This window comes from Mustela nivalis (assembly GCF_964662115.1).
Source record: "Mustela nivalis genome assembly, chromosome: 20".
NCBI lineage: Eukaryota > Metazoa > Chordata > Mammalia > Carnivora > Mustelidae > Mustela > Mustela nivalis.
In genome coordinates this window covers 27,438,270-27,447,555 of record NC_139039.1, presented here as the reverse complement: position 1 = coordinate 27,447,555, position 9,286 = coordinate 27,438,270, and the positions used below count along the sequence as shown (strand labels likewise).

The window sequence follows — 9,286 nt, the reverse complement described above, 5'->3', positions numbered from 1 at the left end:
TTTTTCAGATGATGGTGTCATACTGTTGTATAATTCTTTAATTGGCTTTTTTTTTCTGTAATTGGCTTTTACTACTCTGCATCCTGTTTTTGAGATTTATCAAGCACAATGCATGTAGTTCTAATACTTCCTTCTGTATATCATTGCATTCTATGACAATGACATTTAATTATCTAATCTGGCAAGGAATATTTACTCTTTTAAATATTTTGCTTCTAAACAAAATATTGCTATGTACATTTTTAAATAGGTGCATGAGTTTCTCTAAGGCAATTACCTGTGACTGGAGTTGCCAGGTCTTGGGATTATACCTGCTTTCAGTTTCACAAACTGCTGCCAAGTTGCTTTACAGAGTAGCTGAACCTCTTTCATTCTATCAAAATTGAATTCCCTGTGACACACATTCTTGCCATCACTGAGTGTTTCCCTAACTTTCTCATTATTGTTAGCTTCATTGACTTAAAATAGTATCTACTATTTTAACTTACATTTACTTGACTTTGTCAGAATTTTTAAATTTTAAAAACGGGACTTTTTTCTCTTTTTTCTACAAGAAACATTTATATTTATATAATAGAATAATTTATTTTGGATTTAGATTGCATTTTGATAATGGTGTCTTTTTCTCTGTATTGTAAGTTTTTTGTACTATTTTACATTACTTGTATAATTATTTTTAATTTTATTACACTACTTTTCGCTATCTTTCTTTATGTATGTCGAGGACTAAGCAACACTTCCTTGCTTATGTAGAGAACACTGTATTTCTAGTGAGTTCTGTCTAAGGCTGCCTTAACTTTTTAGCCAGTATGGCAACAAACAGTATTGTGTATTATGTACTCTGTACTCAGAGTATGTGTACATATTGAACCTGTAGGCCTCAACCTTTTTCTCCTGAAAAGCTTTTCACCAGAAATTTTCTATTCCTATTTCAGTTTACTTTCAGCATTTCTGATTATTTGGCCTTGATCTCTTGGCTTTGCCCATTTCCATCTAAATCAGTTCATGCTTTCTCCTATTTTTTTTTTCAGGCATTCTCTGTATCTTGCTGTCAACCATAAGACATTTTTAGGAATCAGGTGTATAGAGATAAAATCGGCACATAGTACAATTCACCCTTTTTAGTGTGCAATTCCAGAAGTTTTGACAAGCATACGTAATGATGTATCCACTACCAAAATTGAGATAGAGAACAGACCCATCCTGCCCAGAATGTTCCCTCATGCTCCTTTGTAAACAACTCTTCCAATCTGATGCCCTGGCAACCACATATCATTTTCTGTTCCTATGCTTTCGTTCTTTTGAGACTGTGATTGTGTTAGTCTGTTCTGGTTGCTATAACAAATTATTATGGACTGGGTGGTTTCAGTAACAGACATTTCTTTCTCATAGTTCGGGAGGCTGGGAAGTCCAGAACCAAGGCGCCAGCAAATTTTGTTCCTGGTGAGAGCCTGCCTCCTGGCCTGCACATTGTCTACCTTCTCACTATGTCCTCACATGGACACAGAGTTCTGGTTTCTTGTCCTCTTCTTTCTTCTTAGAAAGACACTAATCTCATACTGGGGGGTGGGGGGCCCCTCTATGACCTCATTTAAACTAGATTTCCTCTCAAAGGCCCCATTTGCAAATACCATTGCATTTGGAGTTAGGCCTTCAACATAGGACTCTGCGGGGTGAGAGACACATAGTTTCAGTTCATAGCAGTGGTATAAGTAAAATCATATATAGCCTTTTGAGGCTGAGTAAAATGCATTTAAGAGTCAACCATTTTGTGTGTGTCAGTAGTTTTTTTTTTTTTTTGCCAAGTAGTATACCAATACATAGATGTATGGCAATTTGTTCCAGGATCCATCAGCTGAAGGAGATTTGTGGTGTTTTCCAGTTTGGGGAAAATATACACAAAACTGCTATCACCATTTGCATACAGGTTTTTGGGTGAAGGTTCGCTTTCATTTTTCTTAGGTAATTACAAAGTAGTGGGTTTGGTATGTCTTATTTAAAAGTGTTTATATGAAATTGCCAAACTGTTGCCAAAGTGCCTGTATTATTTTTATTCCCACCATTGTGTTTGACAGCGCCTGGTGGTGTTCTTTTTCCTCCCCCACTCTAACTATGTGTACCGATTCCTCATTATGGTTTTAATTTGCATTGTCCCAATGACTAAAGATGATAAGCATTTTTTCCTGTGTTTATTTGCCATTCATAACTGTCTTTTTTTAAAGATTTTGTTTACTTATTTATTTACCTTTTTAGAGAGAGAAAGAGCCTGCACATGCACAAGCTGAGGGGGGAGAGGGGGAAGGAGGAAGAATCTCAAGCAGGCTCTGTGCTCAGCTCGATCTCACTATAGAGCAGGGAACCCGATGCGGGACGGGATCCCAGGACCCTGGGATCATGACCTGAGCTGAAGGCAGATGCTTAACAGACTGAGCCACCCAGGCACCCCTGTGCTTTATCTTTCCTGCCTTTTTGCAATAGCTAAGGCCATCAGTATTATTGTTCAATAGGAGTGATGAGACAGACGTCCTTGATTTGTTCCTGTGTTACTAGGGGAAAGCATTGAGTTTTTCACCATCAAATCAGATGATAGTTAAGGATTTTTTAGATGCCTTTATCAGCTTGAGGATCTTCCAGTCTATTCATTGTCTTCTAAGAATTGTTATCATAAATGAGTGTTAGATTTTAGCAAATGCTGTTTTGCAGCTATTGAAATGATCATGTGGTCTTTCTTCTTCAGTTCCTTGTTATGGTGAATCACATTGCTTGATTTTCAGATGTCAGACTGGCCTTATATCCTCAGGATAAATTCTATTTGATCATGATGTTTTACTCCTTTTATTAATTGCTGGATTTCACTTGCTAATATTCTGTAGAATATCATTGTGTTTGTGTTCATGAGGGATGTTGGTCTGTAGGTTTCTTTTTTGGTAAAGCCTTGTTCTGGTTTTGACATCAGGGCAGTGTTATTCTTATAAAATGAATTAGGACTCTTCTCTCCTCTTACTACCTTTTCGAAGAAACTTGGTGTAGAACTAGCATTATATTTCACCAGTGAAGCCATCTCTGATAGTTAATATTATCTGTCCAATTTGACTAGGCCATGGCAACAAGATATTTGGTCAAAGATTATTCTAGATGTTTCTGCAAAGGTATTTTTCAGATGAGACTAACATTTAACTCAGTAGACTTTTAATAAACAGACCCACAATGTGGTTGGGCCTCATCTAATAAGTTGAATGCCTTATTAGAAAAAAGAGCAACCACCCTGAAAAAAGGGAATTCTGGTAGCAGACTACGTGAGTCTCTAGCCCTGGCCCATCCCACAAATTTCAGGCGAGCCAGCCTCCAAATGTACATTATTTTAAATTGTTTCATTACTTGTTTGCAAAAGTAAGATAACCAATCACAACATGCATCCCAAAAAAACAAAAACCATTCTCAGTTTCATAACTTTAAGAAAACAAAGAAGAAAAAAAAAATATTTGGTGTCACCATTTACCCCTTCAGAGAAAAATATCAGCCATGCATTTCATAAGCTGGTACAGTTTCTTACAAAAACTTGCATCATGTCTCCAGACAATTCTCCTACGTTGGGAGGTTGAAGATTACAGTGTAGATGTAAACATCTTAATGAATTTTGACAGGAAGGTCTTTATTTCTTGACATTAATAAAAGGATATCACAAGACAGAAGACTTACTTAAGACTTAAATGACTCATAGTAAAATTAGTCTTATTGGGACTGTGCTTTAACCTAATTAATAATCTCCTGCCAGGGGAAGGGAGGACTGATTTCTGTTAAGATGACCACCTGGGAATTTGAACCTACAATCAAAGAATATATAGTTGGAGCTAAAGGATAAGACTGTTATTCAGAGAAACTGGATGAAACCTAGGAAGTTCAGAAAAGACAAAGTTGGGGTGGGTTTTTTTTTTTAAATTTAGATATAAACAAACAAATATACAGTCCCACATAGAGCCTCTGACTTGTGATTTTTATTTCTTCAATTATTTAATAGTTCATCATTGGTGGTATTGATGCTGTCTATATAATTTCAGTTAGTTGCATTATTATATGGGTCACAAAAATAATACAACATGGTAAATAACTACTGAATACGTAAAATAGTAATAGTTAAACTCACACTTATCTTTATCAAGGGCGGGAAGTAGTTCTCAAATCACTGAGAACTATGAATCCCTCCTGCTCAGCAGCAGCTGTGATCATGTTTCCAGTTGCCTAGACAAGCTTTTAGAAGAACAGACTATCCCCTGTGGGTTAGAATGTGGAGAAATGGATCCTCTTCTACACTTTTGGTGGAAGGGTATATTGGCATTGCTTTCATGAAAGTTGGCATGATATTAATATTTTAAATATTCTTCAACTCAGAAATTTTGCTTCTTGTTATCTATCCTAAAGAAACACTTGTACATGTCCATCTCCCAGTTATCCATGCCCCCCCCCTTCCACCAGCAACCTTCAGTGTACTTCCTGTAATTAAGAGTCTGTTGTTATGGGCATTAAGGAGGGCACGTGATGTAATGAGCACTGGGTATTTTATAAGACTGATGAATCACCGACCTCTACATCTAAAACCAATAGTACATTCCATGTTGATTAATTGAATTTAAATTTTAAAAATGTGTTATAAAAGAAAAGAAATACTTGTGTATGTGCACAAAGAGGTGGGTATAAGGATTTTCCTTGCTTCCTTTCCTTGCTTCTTTATGATCATGAACAACTGAAAACAACCTAAAAATCAGCATTGGGACAGTAACTAAATTATGGCATATCTATAGAGTAAAAATATATTGCAGCAATCAAAGGGAACAAGTGAAGTCTGACATAAAAGAAATTCTTAAGGACAGACAATGTAGTGGGAGAATGGGAGGGGAGAAGTAAGCTGTGGGATAAAATACATAGTGTGCTATGGTCTATGTCTGTGAAGAAAAATATATCATGTATATGAACAAGAAATGTATGCATAAAAATGCATTTTAAAAGGTCAGGAAGAGGGGCGCCTGGGTGGCTCAGTGGGTTAAAGCCTCTGCCTTCGGCTCAGGTCATGATCCCAGAGTCGTGGGATCGAGCACCTCGTCAGGCTCTTTGCTCGACAGGGAGCCTGCTTCCCTTCCTCTCTCTCTCTCTCTCTGCCTGCCTCTCTGCCTACTTGTGATCTCTGTCAAATAAATAAATAAATAAATCTTAAAAAAAAAAAGTTCTGGAAGAGTGCACTTCTTCCAGAGGATTAGGATTGGGGGTGACAGGATTTTGCTTAATCTCATAGTGTGATTTTTATAACTGGAATGCCATTTTCAGGTATTGTTACTCATACATCTTCAAAATTTATCAAATAAAAGGCATGCAGAAGAGAGGACAAGACATTCAAACAGGCTAGTCACCAAAAAACCAATACCAATAGCAAAAAAAAAAATTCCAAAAATATTTTGAAAATGTATCAAGAATTAATGATGGCTCTTTTTGGGTGATGAAGCTATGAATGATTTATTTTTAACTTCTCTTTCTATTTTTCTCTATTTTTCAATTTTTTAAATAATGGAAATATATACCAGAAATTTTTAAAGGACTAAGAAATGGCTGGTAAATCCCAACTAGCATGCTTCCACTTTTTTTTTTTTTAAAGATTTTATTTATTTGACAGAGAGAGATCACAGTAGACAGAGAGGCAGGCAGAGAGAGAGAGAGGGAAGCAGGCTCCCTGCTGAGCAGGGAGCCCGATGCGGAACTCGATCCCAGGACCCTGAGATCATGACCCTAGCTGAAGGCAGCGGCTTAACCCACTGAGCCACCCAGGTGCCCCAGCATGCTTCCACTTTTAATTCTTACTCTGCCAGGGAGGGTAATTTAGTCTATTTGGAGTATGTGGACATTTCTGATGAAAACTCCCATGGAAAAGTTGTGGTGAATGGCCTTCTCCTGATGTCATGTGACAGACCTTAACACACTGATACACTGCAAACCAACTGAAAAAAAAAAAAAAAAAAGCCCAGATTTGTAGCATTTTCCGATTTCATGGTTATGGGTTGAATTGGGCCTCCCCAGAAATATATGTTCAAGTCCTAACCCTGTGTACCTCCAAATGTGGCCTTATTTGGAAATAAGGTCATTCTAGATGTAATTAGTTAAAATTAAGTCAAACTGGAGCCGGGTGTGCAGTTAAACCAATATTACTGATGGCCTTGTAAGAAGAAGAAAAGTGACACAGAGAGACACACAGGAAAATGTCAGGGCCCACAAGTGGAGGGATAGGGCTCACACAGGTGGAGTTTGGAGGGATGGACCTATAAGCCAAGGAATGCAAAGGGTTGATGGCCACCAGCAAAAGCTAGAAAGAGGCAAGGAAGGTTCTACGCAGAATGTCAGAAGAAGCATAGCCCTGTTGGCACTTTGACCTCTGACCTTCAGAACTATAAGAGAATACAGTACAGGTATATCATTGATACTACTTTTATAATAGCAATTAGTTACATCATTACAATGGTTAGGAAAATAATGCTGCATAATAAATAATACATAACATGGTAATAGTTAAATCGCAATTATGGTACTTTGTGGTACTTTGCTAAGGCAACCCCAGGAAACTAAGAGACAGGTATAATAAGTACTTCTGTCACGGCCATTTGATATAACTTCATTGAGTGCAAAGTTTCGAAGGGGTGTACAGGGCTGGTTCTCATGAGCCAGTATAAGCCAGCTCCAGCACATCCCCAAAGAGCTGACTTCGAAGCCATAGAGAGTTCCAAGTTTGTCAGAGAAGAATCTGTCCGAGGTTTGACCAAGAACTTTCAGCACAGAGGTATCATTAGTGGACATTGTCTTATGTTGTCTAACTTTTCTAAATCTCTGTGTTGGTTTCAAGAAGCACCTTAGGCTATATCAGTTCTAGAGAAGCAAGTGCTGTCATGAAATGTGAAAGTACCTGATAATCATTCAAATATCAATGACGACATGAGGGAATGTAGGTCAAGTTCCTGGGTTGAGATAATTCCTGTGTATATTCTGACTGTTTCAGTTAGGAGTTTAGAAACCACTCAGCACTGATAGATATCCTGGATGGAGAGAGTCAAACACAACCACAGTGATACTGGACACGTACAAGAATGTCAGGACACTGGAGTCTTCCTGCACAAGCTCTCTTCTTGTTCCCATCCCTCCAGTGAGGACCTGGGGCTTTGGAGTCGGTCAGACCTGAGTTCAAATTCCAGCTCTGCTGCTTACAGCCTCTTTGGCTTGGAAGAAACTCTTTAGCTTCTACAAACTTCAGTTTCCTTTCCTTATCTGTAAAATGGTAATAGTATAACTTAATTCAAAAGTGATACTAGAACTTAATGCAGAGGTCAATTATGAGGATTAACATTTAATGCAACACCTGCTATATAATAATAATAAACAGTGAGTAAATAATAATTAAACTGTGGCAGCAACTCCCTGATGCAGGAGTCCTTAATCCAGGAGGTCGAGCAGCTCAGTTCCCAGAGTTGAGCCACAGAGGCTTGTTGATCAGGTCTGACGGCAGCGTAGGAGGGAGCGAGCGTCCATGTGCCCCACATGCTCGGCCAGGGGTGCCTTGAACTAGGGAAACACCTGCTCCTCTCGGTTCGGTTTGAAGCCTGCCTCCTTCCCAGGTTCTTGAGGTCTGAATCCACCCACAGTTTAGTCACTCCTCGCCAAAACGAATGTGCGACGTTGAGAGGAAGCGACAACCGTGGACGATCAAGACCAGCACAAGCCAGCATCTCTTTAAAAAGTCGGTGGAGACCTCTGTCTTGGCAGGCCCTGAAACCCAGGAGAGAATGCCTGAAACCGTGGATGGTACTGAACCTTATACACATGATGTGTTTTCCTAATTAACCTTAAGTAGTAATAAACCACAACTATTACGACACTATGCTGTAATAAAGCTATATGGATATGGTCTTTCTGTGTCTCCAAATACCGTGTTGAACTGTACTGGGCCTTCTTGTGACCAGGTGAGATGATAAAAGGCCCGCCCGTGCAGAGCCCGGCAGGTGAGTGACGCATGCGCACTGGACACGCAGCGCGGCTGCTGCTGACTTCCGGACGCTCTGTCAGCCAGAGGAGCATCTGCTTCCGGGAGGCTCCACCCGGGAGCCAGGGACCACCACAGAGCCCCTTTGCTTCTGGAGGAAAGAGCCAGACGTCTCAAAGGTCAGTCTGCCCCCCAAGTAGGACCCCAGGGCCTTCTGGATATTCAGCAAAGACAGCTCCCCAGCACCTAACTCCATCTCCATTCTGGGTTGTGATGATGTCGCTACTTGTCTCATTGTGGTCCTGAGACACACACAACGTGTGTCGTGACGCATTTTGAGGGAACTAACCCAGAGTTGGGTTAGTTGGTCACGAATTCCATAATAAAATGCTTTTTCCGCCAGCGCACAGTGAGGAAGGGTGCAGTTGCGCCTCCTGATCGGCTTCAGTGAAGATGGGCATTGTCACCAAAGCGTCCTTAACGTCTTGGTGAATTTGACAGGACAGGAAGATGACATTCAGTTAGTGACAGTATGTGAGGCAGAATTAAATGGTCACAAAGAAAATGAAACCCACTTTCCAATAACTTAAGGTATGACTGTCAGCTTTAAAACTGGGGAGATTTACAGAGCCTTCTTCTGAGATGGAGGTCGGGAGACCGAGCTGCGCACTGCACCAGATTTTCAGGGAAATGTCCACTCCTTTGGAAGGAATACCAGGACCTGAATGACCAAGCTCCAATTGGCCCACTTAATGACCCATTTTTAATGTTTCGTCTCCTGTTTCCCGTCCTTCTCCCTCTAGCCCCATGGAATGCTATGCCATCCAGGAGGCAGTCTAATCCTTCACCTCTCTCATTGGTCTAGTCTGTTCCCACTCTGTGGCCTACTCTTCCTCTCCCATCCATTATCTACTCACCCTCTGAGTCAGACCTGGAGCCCTGTCCCTTCTGCATGGTCTTCCTGACCCTCTCAGGAGGACCTTCTTCCCGGCTTCCGCTATACTTGGTCATTACCTCCATTGTAACATTTATCAGTTTTTATTATAATCATTTCTATTTCTCCTCTCCAGGAGAGATAAGCCTCTCAAACTTAGAGGTGATTTTGAGTTTCTTGTTGTGTCCCCAGTGCTTTAACATAAATGTTTAAATACTATTTAATGAAAACCACCAATTTCTAAAGCTGTTGGCAGTTTACAAGTCTTTTTTCAAACGCATCATTTCTACTGATTCTAGAAGTGACTCAGTTTTACCTATTATTAGCAATTATTGTCATCC

General features: G+C 39.9%; 2 long non-coding RNA genes across 3 annotated transcripts in view; both read left to right on the top strand.

The window, feature by feature from the left end:
• LOC309855458 overlaps positions 1-9,286 on the top strand; it is a 265,355-nt gene that overhangs the window by 94,207 nt on the left and 161,862 nt on the right. The gene's annotated exons all lie outside the window — the stretch shown is intronic.
• LOC309855454 overlaps positions 7,982-9,286 on the top strand; it is a 54,670-nt gene continuing 53,365 nt past the window's right edge. For both annotated transcript variants that reach the window (XR_014306809.1, XR_014306810.1), the window contains exon 1: positions 7,982-8,190. This is a non-coding gene — a long non-coding RNA (uncharacterized lncRNA). The remainder of the gene's footprint in view (positions 8,191-9,286) is intronic.